The sequence below is a fragment of the Talpa occidentalis genome, unplaced genomic scaffold (genome assembly GCF_014898055.3).
Source record: "Talpa occidentalis isolate TD23 unplaced genomic scaffold, MPIMG_talOcc4v2.1 talOcc4.8, whole genome shotgun sequence".
Taxonomy (NCBI): Eukaryota; Metazoa; Chordata; class Mammalia; order Eulipotyphla; family Talpidae; genus Talpa; species Talpa occidentalis.
In genome coordinates, this window is record NW_023605194.1 from 31,265,343 (window position 1) to 31,288,941 (window position 23,599).

The 23,599-nt window shown below is 48.9% G+C and overlaps 1 long non-coding RNA gene across 3 annotated transcripts; it reads left to right on the top strand.

The window, feature by feature from the left end:
• The first annotated feature begins 1,766 nt into the window (after positions 1-1,766).
• Positions 1,767-22,627, top strand: LOC129145004 (uncharacterized). Of its 3 annotated transcripts, XR_008549962.1 has the most exons (11): positions 1,767-2,231; positions 3,978-4,049; positions 12,299-12,370; positions 13,686-13,784; positions 15,475-15,544; positions 16,092-16,182; positions 17,151-17,267; positions 17,974-18,120; positions 19,077-20,246; positions 21,513-21,604; positions 22,301-22,627. It is a non-coding gene; the product is annotated as an uncharacterized LOC129145004 (long non-coding RNA). The 3 variants fall into 3 exon arrangements; XR_008549961.1 differs by lacking the exon at positions 21,513-21,604; XR_008549963.1 differs by lacking the exons at positions 3,978-4,049; positions 21,513-21,604.
• The last annotated feature ends 972 nt before the right edge of the window (positions 22,628-23,599 follow it).

A 23,599-nucleotide genomic window follows, 5' to 3' on the forward strand; every position in this document is an offset into this window, starting at 1 on the left:
CATGGAAGCTCTTTTTCCCCTTTCTGCACTTTGGAGATGATCCTTTTAAGCCTGGAAACACGAGAGAGTGCTCGGAGAATTGGGGCTGTCACGGTTGTGGAACCCAGCAGATGTTTTCCCAGCTCACAGCATATCACCCAAGCTCGTGTTATGAGCATCAGATCCACAGATGGGGCGCCCAGCTCTGTGCTGGAAGACTGGCCAGCCCCTCCCTCTGCCAGTGCCCGCCCTGCCCAGTATATGGTCTGCAGGCCTTAGAGAGCCGTGGAAGACGCCTGCCACTTCCCTGCCCTTCCCCCAAATCACCCAACCCCTCCTCCCTCTCTGCCATCTTGGGCATCTGGCTGACACTGCTCCCTAGCGTAAGGACTACTATTATCCCAGGGAACCTCAAATCCACTGAGAACCCACCCAACAGCAAGGGCTCCTGATCCTTGGCCTTTTCACAGTTTATGACAAAGGAGCCAACAACTTACAAAGAAGAGAAGGCAAGATGAAGGCAGCTCCAGCTGAATCCTTGCCCCCATTCTTAACCTCATTGTCCTCTCAAGGCAACCTGCAATGCCTTCTCCCCTTCCCACTCTCAGCATGCAAACAATAACATAGATCCACCGTCTGGATGCGTCACTGGTCTATACTTAACCACCAAACTGGGGGGAGCACACATGCCCCTCCCTGAGTAATTGAGGAGTAGGCAGGGCATCTGCTGTGTGTGCTGTTGCCCTGGGGAGGCATCTTCACCCTGAATAGGTTGGCCTTTGTAATTCATACTATGTCCACAAGAACTCAAGGCTCTGCATGCCACTGTGAATTTGGGATGGGTTGAAGTCGCTATAGCATCTGCTACAGAGGAGATGGAATTTTCAAGGGACTGAACTGTGTTCAGGGGGCACCAGCTGCAGAGCTTCTATGAGATTTCCCCTTCTCCATGTTGGCCGACCCCCTCTTCCTGACTCCAGTACCCAAATTCCCATGTGCTGTGAGCAGGAAATATCATGAAAGGCATCGAACCCCTAATTGGAGGAGACACTGCCTTCGTCACTGATAGGAGGAGTCTGCATTGCAGATTCATATCCTTCCAATGGATCCCCAAAACCATATGATTTGATTGCAATGAAATCATAACATTTGATTGTAATCAAATGTTACGAAGTTTGGGGAGAACAGAGATAGGGGGTTGTTTCTAAAATTAAAAGGTCAGGGGGTTGCAGTGATTTCCACGGAGCAAACAAGGTAGTAAAAGATCTCTCTCAATTTCTGGTCCGTGCAAACTATGAACATGATAAAGTGATTCTTCTTTGACTTAATAAGTTTGAGGTGGTCGATACATCAGTGGATAAGGGGAATCCCTCCTAAACAAACAAAATTGCAACACTTTCTTCAACTTCTAGACGCTCCCACCCTCTGAAAGACGGCAGTATTCACTCAATTGGCCATTACAGCACTCTGGTCTCAAAGCCATGACGCCCCACCAAGAGTGATGTCCTTCTCTGAGTCTTCCCTCTGCTCTGGGCGTTTGCCAAAACTCAGCTTCCTGGAGGACTTTAATGGCCATCAGTGAGGGCTCAATATAAGGGACAAATGGAGGTTTCTCTCACAGCCCCTTAATAGATGCCCTGACTCCTCCCTGGGAATGTCAGTAGGCAAGACAGTGAGCAGAGCTGCATGAGCCACCACAGGGTCGCCATGCCAACCTCCCTGTCCATCACAGCACAGGGCATTATGTCTCTATGGGTCAGGGAGACACCCTGGCAGGCAGTGGGGCCTCCTCCCAGTATAGTCCTACTCTGCCCTTAGTGCAGGTCTACTAGTAGAGGCTATTGTTACTTGATTAAAGGAAAGACTTGATTAAAGGGGTATAGGCCCCTGTACATTGCTTGAAAGAGTATAGGTCCCAGCTTGCCTGACTTAAAGAGGTTAGCGTCCCTTGCAGCCTCCAGGGCTGCCAAGGAAATGGGAGGCAGCTGCCTTAGGGTGCCTGGACTTGCATTCCTCCTCTTGCTGGTTTTGCCCCCTCTGCTGCCAAGCAGTGGGTCCTACCAGCAGAGAGCCCCGACCTGGCTAGATTTCCACCACCTCACTCGGGCCAGGAGAAGCCTCCCCAGCAACACCAACCAGGATGGGGAGAGCACCCGCCAGGGCCACAGCCAGGACACCGGGTCCAGGGAGAGGCTGGCAGATCACGAGAAATCCTGCCAGAACAATCTTGACCTCTATTTAATCTTGGACAAGTGAGTGGACTTCCTACTGGGCCAGAGACTTGGGGGGCATTACAGGGAGCTACTTTCTCAGCATGGATTAATAATGTCCTGGGTTTTTGCTTATCATTTTATGTTTTGTTTCTCACCCAAATCATTCCATTTTTACTGGCCTCCAGAATCAGTGCTGATTTGTCTCACTGAGTTGTCTCACTATAGTGTCACTGCCGAGAAAGTCCTTTGCTTTGCTGGCTAAGTGTTTTTGCTACTTTCTTCCACGAGCTACGTGTTTTCTGAACACTTTGCTCTCGGGTGTGGTCCCGAGAAAGCTGGGCTCTATATAAACCTTTATGACCTTGAAGAAGGAAAGTGGTCTGGGCATTGGCTTGGAGACACGGCCTTGGTCGTTCCCAGCTCCCCTGTAGGGCTGAGAATTAGCTTCCCCTCTTCAGTAGTAGCCGTGGTGTGATGTCGGTGACCTCATGGAAGCACGTGGCTGTTTCCAAAGCCCTTTCCCTGCTGTGCCATCCTCAGACAGCCTGGGGGAGAGCAGGGAGGGTGTGTGCCATCTCCTGGGAAGGATGAGCGTCCCAGAGTTGAGGGCAGTAGCCCAGAGACACTCAGGACGACTTATCCACTGCTGACAAACTAGGTATAGAAGTTATCTACAAATATGGTTTTTTCTCCTTTCACCTATTATATATATGTGTGAATGTTGGGGGCACATTTTGTGTCTTTGGGATGTGATAACCTCTTTATCACTATGACTATCCAATATTGTTTTATTTCCCCTGCATGAAATATCTTTTTCATCCTTCACATTCCATCTGTTTCTATTTAAAGTGAAATATGTATCTACAGGCAACACATCCATAACTGGCCTTATGTGTCCATCTAATCACACTGCTCTCTTTGCTTGATGAATTCAATATTTTTAAATTTGGAGTGATTATTGATATGTAAGAACTTGCTCCTGACAATGTATCATTTCCTAAATGTGATATATTTACATGATAGCTTTTTGTTTTCCTTCTGTTCTGCCTACCTTTGTAGACTGGGTTTCTTTATGTACATTCTGCTTCCCTTTGTAGCCTCTGCTTGTTTGTTGAATGTTTCTCTGTCAAAACCAGGACTTGGGGCTTGGAAATCTGCGTTTTTGTTAGCATCCTGCCATGCTACCAGCATTTGTTTGTAATTTATTTTAACAATTATCAAGTAAATGCATGAACACAAAATGAAAATCAAACACTGTTACGAAGTTCCTGCGAAAAACTCCAGGCTTCTTTCCCACCGTCTCCACTTCTGATCCCACAGCTCAGATCCCTCCTGAAAATCTTGGAGAATTTGTCAGGTTATGACTTTGTTTCTCATAACGGGCTTGTACTGACACCTTTCTTGCTGCTAGATAAGAAAGAGGCAGAGAGCTGGCCAAGGTTATTCTGCAAGGACTTGAAGGACCAGGAGAGTCAGAGTTACAGGATGTAGGAGGTTTTTTTCAGAAAAGCATCCTACTTCATGTCTTATCTAGAGCTAGTGTGGCACAACCAACCATCCCAGTTTGCCTCCACAGGGTCTCCCTCTTGAATCCCTCAGTTGCAAGCACACAAATCCCATTGGTGCCGTCCACCTCATTACACTGAGCAAAGTCACCATCAGGAAGGCCCTGGGGTTGCTGACAGTGTGCGGCAGCATAGGGGTGGGAGTAGCATGTTGGATAGTTTCAGATAAACTCTGCCAACTCAAAGAATTCACCCTATTCCATTGATTTTTCATTCACAGGTCAGGAAGTGTGGACAACAACTGGATATTTATATATGGCTTCATAGAGGATTTCCTCAAAATATTTGAAAAGTATGACTTCTCCATGTGGTGGGGCTTTAGCAATGCCAGGCAGAGAGCCTGTCTCTTTAGACCCAGTGAAGATGGGTGTCACTTGCATCAGAGGCATGAAGCCCCGGGTGGAGTTCTGAACCAGTTAAAAATGCAGTTCTCTTGGTTCCATCGTTCCAAATGTCCTATGGACTTTGGTTGTTTACAGTGTTGGTGTCAAGTCACAGTGTAGGAAATACTGACCAACTAGAGGATGTCACAGATTAGAAACCAGCTAAACAGTAACACAGTAAAAAAAAAAAAAAAAAAAAAAACACTTGTTTAGATAGTTCCAAAGAAAATTGCAAAGGACTCTCATGGCAACTTTATTTTTTTTTTTTTGGTGATAGAAATTATATTTATTTTATATCCTAACATAAATAAACAATTTCTTTTCGGTCATGTGAATTAAAATTTTTTGCATCAGCTTGTTGATTAGCTTGTTTCTCATAACGGGCTTGTACTGACACCTTTCTTGCTGCTAGATAAGAAAGAGGCAGAGAGCTGGCCAAGGTTATTCTGCAAGGACTTGAAGGACCAGGAGAGTCAGAGTTACAGGATGTAGGAGGTTTTTTTCAGAAAAGCATCCTACTTCATGTCTTATCTAGAGCTAGTGTGGCACAACCAACCATCCCAGTTTGCCTCCACAGGGTCTCCCTCTTGAAGCTAAGTGCTTCCTCATATTTATACCGACTAGGTATATTGTATACACCCAGTGAGTACAAGTTGAATTAAATTGCTTTCTATTTATTTATTTTTTTTTTAATTTTTTTTTATTAGATAATAAATTTTATTGTTATATTCCCCATACAATTGCAGCCCCCCCATTCTGACCCCAATCCCTCCCCTCCCGCCCCTGCCCCCTAAAAGTGTCTCTGGTTCATAGTTTTTTGTTGATTTTGATTTTCACTTTCTTATAGTTATTCATTTTCCTGATCCCTTATTTAAGTTTTCTAGATTCCTGCTATGAGTGAGACCATCCGGTATTTTTCTTTTTCTTTTTGGCTTATTTCGCTGAGCATGATCCCTTCCAGCGCCATCCATGTTGCTGCAAATTGCATGTGTTTATCTTTTTTGAATGCTGAGTAATATTCCATGGTATATATGTACCACATCTTCTTGATCCAGTCATCTATTTTTGGGCATTTGGGTTGTTTCCAAAGCTTAGCTATTGTAAACAGTGCTGCTATAAACATAGGGGTGCAGGTGTTCTTTGGAATTGATGTTTCTGTGTCCTTTGGGTAAATACCTAGGAGTGGAATTGCTGGATCATATGGAAGCTCTATGTTTAGTAGGTCCAGAAATCTCCACACAGCTCTCCACAGTGGTTGGACCAGTTTGCACTCCCACCAACAGTGCAGAAGAGTTCCTTTTTCTCCACACCCTCGCCAACATTTGTTGTTGCTAGTTTTTTTAATATGTGCCATTCTCACTGGTGTAAGATGGTATCTCATGGTAGTTTTGATTTGCATTTCCCTGATGACAAGTGATGTTGAACATTTTTTCATATGCCTGTTGGCCATTTGCATTTCCTCTTCAGAGAAGTTTCTTTTTAGCTCTTCTGCCCATTTTTTGACTGGATTATTTTCTTTGTTGTTGTTGAGTCTCATCAGCTCTTTGCAGATTTTTGTGATCAGTCCTTTATCATTAGTGTTGGGTGCAAAAATGTTCTCCCAGTTGGTGGGGTTTCTCTTTGTTTTTGTTATTGTCTCTTTTGCTGTGCAGAAGCTCTTTAATTTGATGTAGTCCCAGCTGTTTATCTTCGCCTTCACTATCACTGCTTTGGGTGATGTGTCTGTAAAGATGTCTTTGATGTGCAAATCACGTAGTGTTTCGCCTATATTTCCTTCTATATATTTTATGGTTTCAGGTCTTATGTCTAATTCTTTAATCCATTTTGAGTTGATTTTTGTGTATGGTGTGAGGTAGTGGTCAAGCTTCATTCTTTTGCATGTAGCGACCCAGTTTTCCCAGCACCATTTATTGAACAAACTTTCTTTGCTCCAATGCATATTCTTTGCTCCTTTGTCAAAGATTAGTTGACCATAAATCTGTGGGTTTATTTCTGGATTTTCTATTCGATTCCATTGGTCTGTATGTCTGTTCTTGTTCCAATACCATGCAGTTTTGATGATTATGGCTTTGTAGTATAGTTTGAAGTCTGGGAGTGTGATGCCTCCAGTCCCTTCTTTTTTTTTCAGGAGAGCTTTGGCTATTCGGGGTTTTGTGTGATTCCATATGAATTTCATCAATAATTGTTCTATTTCTTTGAAGAATGACATTGAAATTTTGATTGGAATAGCATTGAATCTGTATATTGCTTTTGGAAGGATGGCCATTTTAATAATGTTTATTCTTCCAATCCATGAGCAGGGGATATCTCTCCATTTCTTTGTGTCTTCTTCTATTTCTTTTAACAGTGTTTTATAGTTTTCTTTGTATAGGTCCTTTACCTCTTTTGTTAGATTTATTCCCAAATATTTGATTTTTTTTTGTTTCAATAACGAAAGGGATGGTTTTTTTGATTTCTTCTTCTTCAGATTTATTGTTTGTGTATAGGAAGGCTACTGACTTTTGCGTGTTGATTTTGTATCCTGCCACTTTACTGAACTGATTGATGAGTTGAATTAGCTTTTCTGTGGAGTTTTTGGGGTTCTCTATGTATAATATCATATCGTCTGCAAATAGTGATAGTTTGACTTCTTCTTTTCCTATTTGGATTCCTTGGATGTCTTTCTCTTGTCTTATTGCCCTGGCTAGGACTTCCAGTATTATATTGAAAAGCAGTGGTGAGAGTGGACATCCTTGTCTTGTTCCAGATCTTAATGGAATTGCTTTCAGTTTTTCACCATTGAGAATGATACTGGCTGTTGGCTTGTCATAGATGGCCTTTATGATGTTGAGGTATGTTCCTTGTATCCCAAGAATTTCAAGGGCTTTTATCATGAATGGGTGTTGCACTTTGTCGAAAGCTTTCTCAGCATCTATTGATATTATCATATGGTTTTTATATTTCTTTTTGTTGATGTGTTGGATAACGTTGATTGATTTTCGGATGTTAAACCATCCTTGTGTCCCTGGAATGAATCCTACTTGGTCGTGGTGAATTATCTTATGGATACATTGTTGGATTCTGATGGCTAAAATTTTATTGAGGATTTTTGCATCAGTGTTCATTAGGGAGATTGGCCTATAGTTTTCCTTTTTTGTGTTGTCCTTGTTCGGTTTTGGTATTAGTGTAATGTTGGCTTCATAAAACGTGTTTGGTATTGTCCCTTCCTTCTCAATTTTTTGGAAGAGTTTGTGAAGGATAGGCACTAATTCGTCTCTGAATGTTTGGTAGAATTCATTTGTAAATCCATCAGGTCCTGGGCTTTTGTTTTTGGGGAGGTTTTTGATTACCATTTCAATTTCGCTAATTGTAATTGGTCTGTTTAGGTGTTCTATTTCTTCTTTATCTAGCTTTGGGTGATTGTAGAGTTGTAGGAATTTGTCCATCTCCTCTAGATTGTTAAACTTGTTTCCATATAACTGTTCATAGTAGTTACTGATTATTCTTTTGATTTCTGCTGTGTCCGTTGTGATTTCTCCTCTTTCATTGATGATCCTGTTTATTTGTGCTTTCTCCCTTTTTTCCTTTGTGAGCCTGGCTAGGGGTTTGTCTATTTTATTGATTTTTTCAAAGAACCAGCTCTTGGTTTCATTGATCTTTTGGATTGTTTTTTTAGTTTCAATTTCATTTATTTCTGCTTTGGTTTTTATTATTTCTTTTCTTCTACTGGTTTTGGGTTTTTTTGTTGTTCTTTTTCTAGATCTTTGAGCTTCGAGATTAGGTTGTTTCTTTGAGTTCTTTCTTGTTTCTTGATGTGAGCTTCTATTGCTATATATTTTCCTCTTATTACTGCTTTTGCTGCATCCCATACATTTAGGATATTGGTGTCCTCCTTGTCGTTCAATTCAAAAAATTTTTTAATTTCTTCTTTCATCTCCTCATTAGTCCAGGGGTCTTCCAGTAGTGTGGTTTTTAATCTCCATGAGGTAGGAAAGTTCCTTGCCTTCTTTTTATGGTTTATTTCTAGTTTGACGCCTTCATGGTCAGAAAAGATGGTTGATATGATTTCAATCTTGGTGTATCTGTTAATGTTTGTCTTGTGCCCCAGTATGTGATCGATCCTGGAGAATGATCCGTGTGCGCTTGAGAAAAATGTGTACTCCGTTTTTTTTGGGGTTTAGTGTTCTATAGATGTCTGTTAAGCCCAATTGCTCTAGGTCCTTATTTAGAGCTTTGGTTTCTTTACTTATTTTTTGTCTTGTTGATCTATCCATTGTTGATAGTGGTGTGTTGAAGTCTCCCACTACGTATGTGTTTTCTCTGATGTCTGTTTTCAGAGAGGACAACAGTTGTCTGATATATTTTGGTGCTCCTTCGTTTGGTGAGTATATGTTAATGAGTGTTATTTCTTCTTGAAGTATTGTCCCCTTGATCATAATGTAGTGACCATTGGGGTCTCTTTTTATCTTTTTGAGTTTGAAATCTATTTTATCTGATATAAGTATAGCTGTTCCTGCTTTCTTTTTTGGTCCATTTGCTTTGGTCCATCCTTTAACTTTGAGCCTATTTTTATCTTTTGTAGCTAAATGTGTTTCCTGGAGACAGCAAAAGGTTGGGTTTTGTTTCTTAATCCAGGCTGCAACTCTGTGTCTTTTTATTGAAGAGTTTAGTCCATTTACATTTAGAGTTAATATTGATATGTTAACATCTGTATTTGCCATTGTGTTTGTCTTTCCTTTGATTTTATTTATTTATTCTTTTAATAACTTTTTTTTTTGGCCTTCTTTCATTGTTATTCGTCCCTCTGAGGTTCTGGCTTTAGGACTCCTTGTAGTATTTTTTGGAGTGGGGGTTTAGTTGCAATGAAATTCCGGAGTTTCTGTTTGTCTGGGAAAGTCCATATTCTTTCTTCAAAGAGGAAGGAGAGCTTTGCGGGATAGAGTATTCTTGGTTGGCATCTGTTTTCTTGGAGTCTATTGACTATGTCCCTCCACTCTCTCCTTGCCCGTAGTGTTTCTTCGGAGAAGTCTGATGTCAGCCTGATTGGCTTTCCTTTGAATGTTATCTGTTTCTTCCCTCTTGCCAGCTTCATTATTTTTTCCTTGTCCTGGATTCTTGGGAGCTTTACTATTATGTGTCTTGCTGTATTTTTCCTTTCATCGTGGAAGTTTGGTGTTCTTCTTGCTTCTTGTATATCAATTTTCAGCTCCTCCTTCACATTTGGGAAGTTCTCTTCAATTATCTCTTTGAATATTTTCTCTGTTCCTACTTCTCTCTCCTCTCCTTCTGGTATTCCTTTAACTCTTATATTTCCTTTCCTCATGGAGTCAGATAGTTCCCGAAGTCTTTCTTCATTCTTTTTCCTTCGTACTTCTCTTTCCTTTTCTGTTTTGGTTCTTTTTATTTCTGTGTCTTCAAGAGTACTTATTCGTTCTTCCATTTCATCAATTCTGCTTTCATTGCTTTTCCCAGAATTCTTTAGTTCTTCCATTAATTCTTTGATCTCCTGCATTTCTTTTACTTCCCTCTTTAGGGACTCAATTTCATTCTTCTGATCGTTGATTATTTTTCCCTTATCATTGTTTTCCTTTATGACTTCTGTCAGTTTTTTAATCACGGCAATTTTAAATTTTCTTTCTGGAAGGCTCAGAAGTTCTTCCAAGTTACTGTCGTTGCAATCTGGGGGCTGGTTTTCTTTTTGTGGTGTGCTTTTTCTCTGGAGAGTTGCTAGGTTGCGTGTGGTTCTTCTCCTCCCTACTGTCTGTTTTCTAATTTGCCGTATGCGTTGGGACACTGTGTTGTTGGGACTGGCCGGCATCTTGGGTGGGCTTCTCTGCTCCCCTCTGGTTCCTCCAGGAGTCATCTGTCAGTTTCAAGCAGTCTTTACTGGAGAAAGGTCCCTGTTCTAAAATGCCGATGTGGGGACACACTCCCCTGTGTGCCTGGTCTGCCCCGGCGGTGGGTTCCTGCTCCCCCTCTGGGCAGGCCAGAGGGGGTCTGGCGTGGGCGAACTTCCCCCGCTCACCTCTGGCTCCTGAGGAAGCCTTCTGCAGGTAGTCTTTACTGAAGAAATGTCCCTATTCTATAATGGTGATGTGGACACACTCCCTGCGCGTCCGGTCTCAGGCACACTCTTCTGCGCGCTTGGTCTGCCCCGGCTGTGGGTGCTCGCTCTCCCTGTGGGCTCAGACTACTTGTTCAGAAGGGGCCCGGCATGGGCTAACTCCCCAGCTGGCCACTAGCTCCTTCAGGAGCCTGTGCTGGCTTCAAGTCGCTAGGTGGCGCCAGAGATCTCTCCTAGAGCCCTTGGGGAGCTGATTTTCCACCCCGTGGTATAGGGAGCAGAGCGGGGATGGTAGGGTACACCTCAACGACTTTGGGGTGCTGTGTCTGCCTTGTGCCCCACCGTCGTGGGGAACCCACACCCCTAATTTCGTGCCCCGGGTCTCAGTTCCAAAGCCCTCAGTTCCAGGACGCGGGCTGTAGCCCAGATCAGTGGCACGGGAATGGCGCCTTTTGAATCCCGCTCCCCTGCCTGGGCGCCTGGTTCCTGCTCACTCAGGGAGGGCCTCCGCACGTCTCCCCGCAAGCCTAGGTCGCAGGCGCGGGGACCTGGGCAGCTGCGATCCGATCTGGATCCGCGGTTGCTTTTCAACCGCACTGCTTTTCAGCGAGATCCGCGCCAATTTCCCGCGCAATCCCGATCCGCGTCTGTTTTTCCAGCACGCCGCTTTCCGCGCAGGCTTACCGGGCGGCCGGGGCTGTGTGCTGGTGCTGGTCTCCTCCTGGGCGGGGTCTCTCTTTAATGGCGCCCGGAGCTCACCTCCGCGGCGGATCCTGCAGGGTTCTCCTCAGCTCCCGTTCACGGGGTGTGGTGGCTGCAATAGTTCCTTTCCACTCCCAGTCCCGCTTGCTGCGTCCGTTTTTCTTGTTGGCCGTTTTGGTTTGTTGTTTCCTCCTCTCTGCCGGTCGGAGAGTGCCGCCTCTGTGGGCGGGGGAGGGGAGCAGGGTTCTGCACTTCCCTCCCTTCTAGTCCTCTTTTATGGCCACTTTCTTCTTCGGGCAGTTTGCTGGAGTCACCCGTTTATCTTCCGTGTCCCAGTTCTCACTGGGACCTGCCGCTTTTCCTCCCTATTAACTTTTTTTAATGGGAGATCTTACTCGCAGCGTCTCCTCGCCGCCATGTTGCTCCGCCCCCTCTCATGGCAACTTTAAAGAAAAAGCAAGACTTCCTAGAGAAAATTCAAGGATGGATTTCCCCAGGTTATGGACATTTGCACTAGGACTGTTAGGAAGAAGGACAGGGTAACAAGAGCATCAAGGAGACTTCCTGTGGAGAGAGTGATGTGTTTAGGGGGACAGAGGGCTTAACTCACAGAAGGGGAACAACTGAGTCTGGGACAGGGCAGCTTGGCGTCAAGAGCCAAAGGGCTCATACAGCCAAGCCAGGGGCCTCAATTCACGTGAGCAACAGGAAGTTATAAATGACTCTTGGGCTGAGTGTGGGTGATGAGGATTGTGCTCCAGGAAAACCGGTAATTGTGGGTAAAATGAGTGGAAACAGGACCACAGCTACATGGAGTTCATCAGGGACTAGGGCAGCAATCCTCTAACAGACAAAGGGGGCCTGTGACCCAGAAGACAGTGGGCAGGGAGAAAAAAGGGATGGAGCCATGTGAATGAGAGGCAGAAGGGACAATAATTTCTCTTAGATGGAGGCAGGAAAGTAACATAGTCCAGGAGGGAAGGGCTTAGAGTTTCCAAAAAATGTTACAGAGAATTTGTAACATTTTTGTGTTACAAAAATGTGTTTCTAGAGACCCTCATGGGGTAGGGATAGGGACCTTCACCTAGTATGTGAGGCATGAACCATCCATGTGTGTGTGTGGTGAGAGAGAGAGAGAGAGAGAGAAAGAGAGAGAGAGAGAGAGAGAGAGAGAGAGAAAAGTAGAGGTTGGGATCTGGGGATAGAGCAGGACACCACCTTGACAGTCTCCCTGGAGAGCCACACATTTGCTGGCCTCAGAATCCTTTACTAAATTTATGGTAGCTCCTGGAACTCAGGAAGGGGTCACAGGTTCGAGGGAAGTGAACACAGGCAGATGTCCCCTCCCTGACTGCTCATGGGGTCATTTGAACCTCTGTTTATGACTCTCACATACACGTGCTTCCTCCCCAGCCCGAACATGCGCGTCTCCATCATCACCTTCTTCACAAGGGGCCACACCGTCCTACAGCTCACCTCGGACTGGTAAGTTCAGCTTCACTCCCTGAGGGAAGACCTGCTGGTGGTGGGAGGGGGGAGACGGAGGCCAAGGGGAAAACTCTGCAGTGGAGTCCTGAGTTTCAGTCAGGAGCGCACAGGCTTGCTGCCTGGGCGGGGCTGGCTTCTGCTCAGAGACCACCCTGTGCCCCCAGCATCTACTCCCAGCCCCTCTGATAACTCCGGCACTGACACTGGCAGCCCCTGTGTTTCTAGACAATCTCTGACGCTTCAGCCTTGCTGTGCTGGCTCAGATCTTCACTTGGCTCAGCCTAATCCAGCTCCCCCACCACTTGTGTCCCACTCTCACCTGCTACCTACCTTAGCAGCAGCTAGTAAAGGACAAAAGTGTAGCCATCTGCAGCTCACTGCTCTCCTGCCTGGAGAGCTAATTCCAGGGCACTGGAATTAGCTAGACATGAGACTGAGGCACCAGTGGAGAATAATGACCTTGACATACAGCAAGAAGGCCTTCCCTGCATCTTGTGTAAATCCCTGCAGCCAAACCCACAGCTGCCGTCACTGTGTCCCCTGGTATTTGTTCCAGGGGAGGGGATCCCCAGTGTCCAATCAAGGGGTAGGACAGATGTCCCTTAGCAAGTCACTTCCCAAACAGCAGAAGGAAGAGCTTTCCATGAATCCCTGGGTAGGAAGTGAGGCAGCCCCAGAGGGTCAGTAAGAGGGGTAGAACAATCATGTTCAGGGATCTGCCTCACAGCTAAGGGAAGGGGTATTCTTTGGTACAGGGTCAGCTGCTCCTTGCTTGTCTCCCCGGGGTCCCACCTTGTTCCTCAGCTCCTCAGTCAGCCATAGACACTCAAAAAGATAGGGAAGAGAAGCAGACCCCAAACGTCAAATCCTTTCACAAGTCACCAGGCCAGGCTGCTCACTTCAGGCAAGAGGCAGAGTGGTGCAGCCTGCACTGTCTTGCTCCACTCTTGTTTATGATGATGGTCTGTTGGAGGCTGGAAAGCACGGCCTGCACCCTTTAGGGAGCCTCAGGACTTAAAGGTTGGAGACCCAAGATGGGTTTGTTCATAGTTGGGACCAGGTGGAGCCTTGAATGGGCTGTGCTGGTAGCAGCTGTGGGGACAGTGCCCGAGAGCTCCGCCAGCCTCCTCACAGTGGCCCCTCAGAAACACCAGGTGAGCCTCAGGAGACACCCAGATGTTGGTTCAGAACAGCTGCCTCCTGCAGGAGTCCCTTGGGGGCTCCATTTGGGGGTAGACTGCCATAGTGATGAGATCAGCAGACAACAGAGCTCAGCCCTCCTTACACACACCTTTGGATGTTGCCCTTGCAGGAAACTATGATGTAGGCGTCTTTGGATGAGGTTTTCATAACACCAAAAACAAAAACGATGTTCTCTGCAGATTTCAAATAAGTGACACCGTATTTTTTGGTAAGTACCTCCCTGATTTGTACAAGTAGCATATTTCCCACAGACGCTGTCTCCCTCAGGCACCATGCCTCCAAACACTCTATGCCCATTCCCTGTGGAAGCTGTGAGGATAGAGGCAGCACCGAGAGTGGAAGGAGGGTTGTAGGTGGGTCCATCAGCCCCAGAGCCACAAAAGTGTCTGGGGTCAGGGCTACTCCCTGTGAGGAGGGTCTTTCCTCAGAGTTGCTTCCCCCTGAGCTTTCCTCATCTCTCACTTTCCCTGAGAGACACGGACCCCAATCTCACGAGTCAACCAGGGGAACTTATATTAGTCCTGGGCTCTGAGTACATGCCAGGAGCACTGGTATCTTTCCCAGGAGGGAATTTTCACCTTCGATTGAGAGAGACGGCCAAGCAGGCCACATCCAGGTCCTGAGATGTGGCACAGGCACACATTACTGTGTGCCCTTGACCATGTGAAAGTTCCCTTCTTGCTCTATTTTCTCTACTGTGAAACGGGAGCAATGTAACAGCTGCGCTAAGTAAGCTCTGCGACATATGGAAGCCTGTTATCTGGTGACACTCGCACATCGGGTGTTCCTCCATGATGGAGGAGTGGCTCCCTGTGGAGCTGACTAGGGTGTGTGGAGGGGTAAGTCAGACTGTAATGGCAGCTGGGCCTTCACCACTTCCGCACAGTTCAGGGGTGGAAAGAATTGGAACTCAGGTAAGCAGGATCCACAACTCAGGGTGCTCTTTTGAGTCTTGTGACTGCCATGCTCAAATAAAATAACAGTAAACAAATGCAAAGGAAGAAAATCACTAGCCATCCTCAGAAATTCCCTATGTTGGTAAATAGCATCACCATCACCCAGTCAATCTGGTCAAAACCTGCATGGCATCCTTGAACTCTCTTTGCTTTTATACCCATATGCGGTCCAGGGTAGGTCTTATTTCTTCGATGTCTAAAGCCTGTGCTGAGATGGCTCACCCCTCAACAGACTCATTGTCGTTAGATTAAAACCCAAACTCTTCTAGGACCAAGAGTTCTGTTCCACGTTCAATCTTACGTATGCAACAAGGTCAGGTAGGACAACCTCAGGGGCTTGACACTTGCTGTTCCCACAGGGCAAACCTCTCTGCCCTGGGACCTTACCCTGGCTTTCACTCATGACACTCAGCTCCAGAATAGCATCCTCACAAATAACTTATTTTAATGTAAATGTTCAAAAAATGAAAAAAAAATACAATTATTGAAAAAAGAACTTGAAACAGCATCTCTTCATATCAGTAATTACCAAAATAGGATAATCAATATTTTGAAACAAATACCAGCATGAATTCATTGAATGCATAAATATTTCAGTTTTCATCAAGACTTCACAGATCACCTTGTTCCTAGCACCTGCCTGATCCCTCCATTCCGTGTCCCAACCTTGAACATTTATGTCATAACTTCAATTCTAGGAAATTTATTTAATTTGTTTGTGTTTTATTGCCTGCTTTCCTGCCAGCCCCACAAACATAAGCCCTGGAGAGCCGGATCCCACAGAACGCAGGTCATTGCCCTTGCTGGTGCGGGCAGCTTCTGAGAGGGCAGAGAGGAGATGCTGCATCTGCCCCGCAGAGCTGCACCAGCCAAGGGCAGGCAGACGGGAGCGGGGGTGGATGGGCACGTCCACTGACTTTCTTCCTGTCTCATTTGCTTTAGATAAAAAAGCCACCCAGGTGGAAGACACCAGCATAAAGTGTCCGGGAGTGAAGATAGAGATACCAGCCAAGTAAGTGCCACTCTGGGACAGGCAGGCATTTTGACCCTAAGAGATGCAGAATGTGGGGCCACCTCTGCTGGGCAGCATGTGACGTGCTCTGGGAGGCTTCAGGGCAATCATCCTGACCAACCCATCTTGATGATCCCCCGATGAGCCTAGGGATCTGCTGTGCTACAGCCCCTGCTGAGGACAGACGTGGAAGATGAGGAACCCAGGTGGGCTCCACTGCTCCCAGCAGCCTTCAGAGTGGAGCCAGCACAATACAAATACACAAGAGTCAGGATGGTGACACCACACAGCCTCCCTGGTCACTGAGCTTGTGACCATAAAGCATCTGACCCCATGCAGAGTTCCTCACTGGTCATCCACATCACCGAGGTGGACCTCATGGGACTTGGGGTGGGGTCTCCTCCCCAGGCTGTCCGCCCTCCAGTAGCCCCGAATGCCTGATGTTCAAAGCCATCACAGCAGGGAGAGCTTGGGCTATGGTTTGAGCAGAAACCAAGAGCTGTGCCGACCTGCACCTGTGGTCCCCATCTGTCCTTTCTGTGTTTAGCGATATCTCTGTTGAAGTGAGCCTGAACAACGGTGCCAGCTTCATCAGCAACGGGCTCAAGATCAGCAGCAAGGACTGTGGAGGTCACAGGGTAAGTACATGGTCTCCCTCTGGGGTACCCAGAAGCCTGCCCTGGGGAGGGAGTCATTTAGGAAGGCAAGACAGAGGATGAGTCTCAGGACAGGCCTAGCAAGTAGCAGGTGCTGGCAGGACTGGGCGGCATCTCCCGCCAATGATGCCCTTAGCCCTTCATCAGAGTTGGGACATGTCTGAGCGGCTTCTAGGAGCTCTGGAGTGCACCCATCTTAGCATGACAGATGCCCTCTACTCTCTGAACACAGTCATTGAAGGCACATACAAGGGAGAAATAAGCACCCAAGCAGATTCCAGAAATGAGGATCTTCCCATGCTAAATACTGTCTTGCCAGCAACCCTCACCTGGTCTGTGGTGGGGAAGTGGGGGAACCATCTTCATCCAGCGGGGGTCAGTGGGGGTGCTAGGAGGTTCTGTGCAAGGAACCAGACTCCAGGATCTGGGCACCGGGCCTTCCCAGCAGGCTCCAGGCACAGGGTATGTGGAGGGGACAGCTGGGCCCTGTACAGTCAGGGTGCGTTTCCTCTGCATTGGTGCCTGGTGTGTGACCATCACAGCCCCTGGGACCCTGAGGACACTGGCTGTCATTTTTCAGATCCCTTTAGCCCCCTCCCCTCCTTCCTCTTTCTCCACACTCCTCAGCTGTCCTGGCTGCAGCTCTCCCTACATCTCTCTCCTCAGCGGGTGGAGAAGCTATCAGGGCCCTGGGAGGGATCAGGAGTCATCTCAGCAAGGGAGACCGGGGAACGAAGGCGACAGGCTCTTTCCAGGTCCCCCATCACCCGGGCACCATAGCCCAGGGCAGTGAGGCATGGCAGTGGCAAGCATTAGGCTGGAGAAGAGTGTGCTGGGGAGCAGGGCTTCGGTGCCCGATTGCCAGAGCCCGGTGTCTTGTACCTGCTTGTGAGGGTCCCCACCAGCTGACATCTCTGTGTTGTCTGCATTGTGTCTGCACATCCGCTCAGACCGGCCAGAGGATGCGCATGAGCCCCTCAGGATTCCTGCCTACGCACAGCTCGTCTGTCATCAGGCCCATGAGGAAAGTCCTCAGGAGAAACGCAGGTCTGGTCCAGGTACAGCAGGTGAGCAGTTCTGACCTTGCCGTTCTCTCTTCCACCCTGTCCCTGGGCACCACACCTCTCCCGCCCCCTCGCCTGCTGCTCTGAGCAGAGATTGCGTGGGGTCCCACCTGAGTCCCACTCACACCAGATTCAGAACGACAGCCAGAGACAGCCCCTTCTCTCAGCCCCACATGGACCTGGCCTGTGCCAGGACTCTGATGACCCTCCACACCTCATGATTCTCTCACCTCCTGCTCACATGTGGACACGGAGGTGCAAAGAGATTGAGGCTGTCAGCCCACAGCTCAGAATCCATAAGACAGGGGGGCCCTCATGTGCAATGATCCTGGGTCTCCTGCTCTGCCCTTGAACCCCCAAATCTCAGGGGGCCCCACACTCCCCCAGAAACCCATTTGTGTATGTGTACAATTGTGTGTCCCTGCACTGTCAGCCAGGGCTTGGGGTTGGGGCTGGGCTGGTCACTCCTCAAGGATTCTGGTTTCCTTGACTGGGCTCTGGCTTAGCCTCTGAGCATGGCCAGTGGGGCGGGTGTGTCCCACCTCCACGGTGGGCACTGAGCATAGTTGGCTCTAGTACTGTGTTCCGCCCAGGTGGCAACCTGCAGAGAATGGGAGTGGGCTGACGGGAGTCTAGAATGTGTGCTCAGCAGTGGGCGTCGAGAGGCCCCAGGCCCACACTCCTGGTGTTTTCTCTCTGCAATGTGCAGCCACCTGACCCTTCCAATGCGGCAGCGGCAGGTCCCGGAAATCAAGGATCACAGTTTCCCAACATCAACCCTTACCACTTGGCTGCGTGCATGCTGGTACTAATACCTCTGATGATAGGGTGCTTGTGGCTACTCCACCGCAGAAAGGTGAGTACCCCAAGCTGCACACCTCCCTGAGCCCAGACAACTCTCCTAGGGCCCAACACATGCACTCCTGGGTCTCTGCTGCTCCCTCAGCGCAGTCTTCAAGGAGCAAAGGCAGACACAGACTCTGCCCTCCAGTTCCAGGCAGAGAGACAACCTGGCAGGGCCTCCTGCCTCGTGCTAGCACAGCCTGTGGCCATGGGCGGCCTGGTCCATGGCGACAAGGGCCCGCAATCTCTGGCAAGCTGCCTAATGGCCCCCGGGTACTGAGCGCTCAGGTGGACATGAGACTGAGAGGAGGACTGTGCTGTTGAGGGAAGAAGCAGGGGCCCTGTAGGGGCACAGAATGAACAGGAATCCCAAGCTCTGGGCAGCTGAGCTTTAGAAACCAACACAGTATCTACACATCCCCTGTGCAGCTATCACCTCCCTCCATCTTCTTCTGGAGTGCCAGGGGGTGCTGCCCATACTGGGCAAACAGGGACAGAAAGGAAGCAGCTGCCAGCCTGTCCACAGCAGCTAAAGTCTGGGGTCTGGGTTGGCATTGGTACCTGGGCGGGCATGAGGTGGACCACACAATGACACCTTCTGGAGACCACGTGCCCTGATAAAGCAGAGCAATAGGAGAGGACAGCCCAGCCAGGAGGGGAGGGACAGCAGGGCACGGTGACAGTGGCAAAGTCACTGCTGGATGGAGAGAGAAGGAGGAGCATAGGGGAAGGCACAGCAGCAGCCAGGGCGAGCAGGGCCTAGAAGGTACCAAGTCCCTCAATTAAGTGAGGAGTCAGGTGCTAAGGACATGCAGCCTACAGGCCACCAACCCCCGGGGTGGGCATCCACAGTGACACCCAAAGCCACGTTCTCACTCACTCCTGCTGAGCAGAGTCCCCTCCTGCCTGTGTGGACCAGCCAGAGCCCTGCAAAAACCTTTCCTCCTTGTTTCTCTTTTCACATTCTAGAACAAGATGGTGCTAAGTTGCGTTTCGTTTCTGATGCCCACACAGACCTGCACAAGAAAGCCGCCTGAGCTGTAGGATATCTCTATTTCCCACCCCACCATCTCCACCTACCTGGACAGAGAGAGCTGGCAGAAAGCAGGGTGACAGAGGGGCAGGGAGGGACAAGTGGGAGGACCTAGGACTCACAAAATGGCATCAGAGACACCCTCTCCAAGCTCCCAACGGTCTGATCCAGAGCCTCCATCACACTATAAATTGCAGTAGCTGTTGCAGCAAGTGCCATGATCCACAGTGACATGACCAGGGCTTTCCTTTTGGTTTTGTGTGTCAGTTCCCAACAATTGGTCATTGGCTGGTCCTTCCCTGGGTTTAGTGAGCAGTTGGAAAAGGAATCTCAGGGTTCCAGTACTGGTCACTCCCCTGCAGTCTCTGATCCTGTTGGGTAGCATTTCTTTGGTTTCCTCCCTGTCTCCTGGCTGGCTGGGATTTGGCTGGGTTTGTCCTTTGGGCACTTAAGAGCTGAGGAGGGCGGAGGGAGTCAGTCCTCCCATGAACTGTGAGGGAGGCCCAGGCCAAGTACACCAGGGACCAAGGTCAGCTGAGCTGCCTGTGGCTCTCCCCGGTAAGGAGGCCCAAAAAGGACCCATAGAATGTGCACAGCAGGCCACTGTGACCTATTAAGGGGAGACCTAGGAAGCAGGCCCCACTCAGAGGCTGCCTTCGGTGCTGCTGCACTGTGGTCAGGGAGGCTGCATCAGCCAACACCAGGCCAATCAGCCTCTGCTGATGCTCCTCCCCAAAGTCCACCTTTAAATTGTAAAACCCCAAGACCAGGCCTCTCCAAAGGGCAGCCTCAGAAACCCAGGCAGCCTGAGAAAATTTGCTGTCTATTTGGGGAAGGATCTTCCTTGCAAAATACGTAGAGGTTGCTTTTGCTTCCCACGGAAGGCCTCCCCTGCAGCACAGAGTGCTGCTAATCAGTTGTCCTTGAATCCTCCCAACAAACTTTAGCTGAGGGGCCAGAAGTTGACAGGTGCTAGGGGAACAATTCATGTCTCTGAACCCCAGAAATGCCAGACAAAAGCTTTCTCTTCCTAGGAAACTTGTTTACAAACGTGCACCACGGTGGTGGTCCCTTGTGGTGGAGATGACAACCCAAGACACCTAGAGGTGAGTTGGGCCAATACAGGGAACTGTGGGTAGGTCGGGCTCCAAAGGAGAGTAACAGGTTGGGCCCAGAAGATGTGGCTTGGATGGAGAGGAGTGTTCAGGGCACTGAGCTTTACTCACTTGGCTCCAACACCAGGCTCCCCCTCAAGGGGCTCACATTTATGGAATCACTGCTTTCACAGCGGTTCTCATCAGCCCCATCAATGACTTGGGTCTCCTGGGGAGTAGCATGGGTTAAAACAAAATCACAAGTTCATGAAGGTCAGAAAATAAAAGCAGGAAATCTGAGTCAAGATCTTTCCCCCATTGGGCGGAAATGCTGGTGCACCTGGCACCCACAGAAGCCAGCTCAGCAGAGTGAGGGAGGGAGCTCTGCCTTGTCCACCTGCCCTCAGAAGGGGTGACAAGGGTCAATGGAGGAGGGGCCTGAAGGGAATGTCCTTCCCCAGGAAGAGCTGGGCCTGCCCTGCTGAGACACATCGCACACTGGGCCCCAGCACAAAATAGAATCCAGATGGCTGGGGTGGAGGAAGAAACAGCCCACAATTTCTGCCCCTTTTTGCCCCTCCTCCTTGTCCTGCCTCGGTCCTCTTGGGGACCATGGTTTCCTCCAGGAACTTCTATGGCACCAGGAGAGCCAGCAATGCCTTCCTCTCAGTGAGCAATACAGCAATACAGCACATGTTCCGGAGAGGTGGAAGCCCTGAGCAAGGGCTTGTTCCTGTTCCAGGACATGGCTCCCCCACTGACAACATCAGGGCAGAGCTAGAGTGCAGGGTCCAGAGCTCCCCTAGGATCCCCCGCCAGGGTTCCAGGTCACTCTCGGTCTGTCCTGAGCCTCCTCTTCCCTCCATCCTCTGTCAGCCGGACCCTGCACACCCTGAGGGCATGGAGCCTCTTCCCTGCCTTCCCTGGTGGGCCTCATGAGTGCAGGCCTCCTCCTCCCTTCCTTCTAGCTCCTTCCCAGGTACCCCGCGGGCACCTCATGTTCCCCTCCGAGTCACCGCAGATCACCTCCAGCCTTATACTTTAGCTCTGCTCGCAGCTCCTGGCTTGTCCTGCAAATACACTAATTTGTACATCCCTAAAAGTTCCTGACTCACACCCTGACCTACAGCAGGCCCATTGTCACAGGGAAGGCCACTATCATCCCCCTGGGAGTTTGTGGGGACAGAGCTCAGGTGCCTTTGGGAACTGGAGGGGACACTGTCCCGCTGGAGGCAGCAGCCAGCTCAGAGCTTCCTCACAGGCTCTTCTGCTTTCCAGGACAAACTGGACACTCTGCGCATGCAGATCATGTGCAACATATTACAAAACCACAACCAGGGCCCAGTGATATGTCATAGCCCAGGCGCAAGGTAAACAAGGTACAGGGATGCTCCCTATGGCCAGAGTCCTTTGCTTTATTTCCTGACAGCGGCCCTCTGGGAGTGTGGGTACAGGCATCTGTCAAGAAAATGTCTAAGAATGAGACGTGGTGCTCAGGAAACTCCCAGCTGAGTCTAGACAGGGACCCATGTGTTTTCCTTGATTTTCATCTCAAGGATGGCAGGGGAGACAAATCTAGAACATTACCCAGCACTTCCAAATTTAAATGAAAAGGCTGGAGGAACAGTCAGACGGGGAGTGCTTGGTGCCTCCATCCCCTCCCTGCACCAGAGCTGTGGGTCAGCTGCTCCTCCCATGCTGAGGCCCTCCTGGCTGGGATGGAGACACACCCCTCACCACACACCTGAGAAGCCTGGGGAACTCTAGGGCCCTCATTTAGTCAGAACATGTCCTCAGTCCCCAGGCTGCCCGGCAGGGGATGCAGAGACAGTCAACATCTGAGCAAAAGGAGTTCAGTGTCCGAGCCCTGGGGCTGGGAATGCTGGGCACACCCCAATACCTGAACAGAGTCTCAGATAGGAGCCCAGGAAGGAAGAGTCCCCAGGGAGAGGAAGGGCATCCTCAGAGGTCCTGCCTTACGGCCAGCGCCCATAAGCCAAGGAAACTAGAAGTTTCTGTTCCCAATTTCAGGGCTTCTCACTGACCTCTCTCTTCTCTTCCCACAGCCATGTCCCTTACTTAGGTCCGGAGGAGGGAGGATGCGCAGGTACCCACGCTGCTGCCTGCAACCCAGCCTGGCGTGCTGTCCCCTCAACTGCTGTTGGACGCATTGCCCATATGCCCCGTGCCGACCTCCCCCACTCATATGCTCCCAGCCTCCCCGACCCATATGCTCCCGGCCCCCACAATCGGTCTGCTCCAGGCAGCCCTCCAGGATGTTGCCAATGATCCCTGGCGCAATGGGAAGATGTGGTGCAATCCCTTTGGCACTCCTACCCCCATAACCCAGTCATTAAATCCTCCAAATCCAAGATAAAGTTCTTTATGTGCTTAAGTGGACAGGTGTGTCGAGTCTTGGTTTACAGTTAAAGGAGTTGGATGTGGTCCATCAGCAGAAGTGGTTCCCTGGCCAGCCCTGCTCCGCTGTGCAGGATGTGGCCACACTGCTCCTGCCTGGACAGAGCACCCCGGTGTCCTCTGGCTGTGCACATGGATGATCCCCTCCCCACAGCCTGGTCTTCATCACCCACCAAGGGCTGGGCCACATCCAGTTTTAGCTAAATTCTGCTCTTTTCAAAATGCCAGAATGTCTTTGAAAAAACATACAATCCTTTCTCCTTCCCAATTTTTATGGGGAGGGAAGTACTTAACTGTCTCACCTCCCTCACTCCATTTTTCTTTCATTTTCTGATGACCTCTTGCTGGATATGTCATAAAAAGACACAAGAACTTCTAAAGTTCACCCACTGAAAATGCAACTTGTCTTTCCAAATACCCCAAACTGCCCCTAAGTCAGGAGGATTTTAGAAGATTCTCTCCACTTCCCTAAGAGAAGGTGAATCTCCCCTATTTGCCACCATGTATCCTGACAGGGATTTAGCACAATTTCCTGGAGCTCTGCCCAGCACAGGGCATCTAGACACTGCCCCGTATGCAGACACACCACCCAAGGAACCCCATGAGGAACCCATGAGCCCTGGAGGGAGTGTCCCCCTACTGAACGAGAGCCAGCTCTCCTTGTGGCACGCTGATAGTGATCAGAACTACTGTGTGCTCTCACCCCAATATCCTTGAATGTTGTGTTATGTTTCAGTTGAATTTCTCTCAGACAGCTAAAGGTAGAAATATGTCAGGTTTGGGTTTTTCACTTGTATAGACTGAGTGCATGGATAGGGATGACTAACTTTCCCCATGATTAAAAAGAATTTCTGCCATGATTTATGTAAGTGCATGTGGATGGATTTGCAGGGATATAATGTCACATGACTTTTAGCCTTGAAAACCTTTATACCTAGAGTTGCTTC